Consider the following 213-nt stretch of genomic DNA (forward strand, 5'->3'; position numbering starts at 1 on the left):
GACATACCATAATCAACTTCATATTTTCTCCCTCCATTTTCATTTACTATCGTACACACACCAGCATTTCGCCCATCATACTCTCAACACCAGCATTTCTTGAAGTATTATAGACTATTGCTAACATGGAGGGCACGCCATATGCATGAGACTAGCAAAGACACTGCTGTTACCACCAATAGAATAAACTTCATAAAAAGAAATTAAATATGG

This window comes from Penaeus monodon, chromosome 22 (genome assembly GCF_015228065.2).
Source record: "Penaeus monodon isolate SGIC_2016 chromosome 22, NSTDA_Pmon_1, whole genome shotgun sequence".
Taxonomy (NCBI): domain Eukaryota; kingdom Metazoa; phylum Arthropoda; class Malacostraca; order Decapoda; family Penaeidae; genus Penaeus; species Penaeus monodon.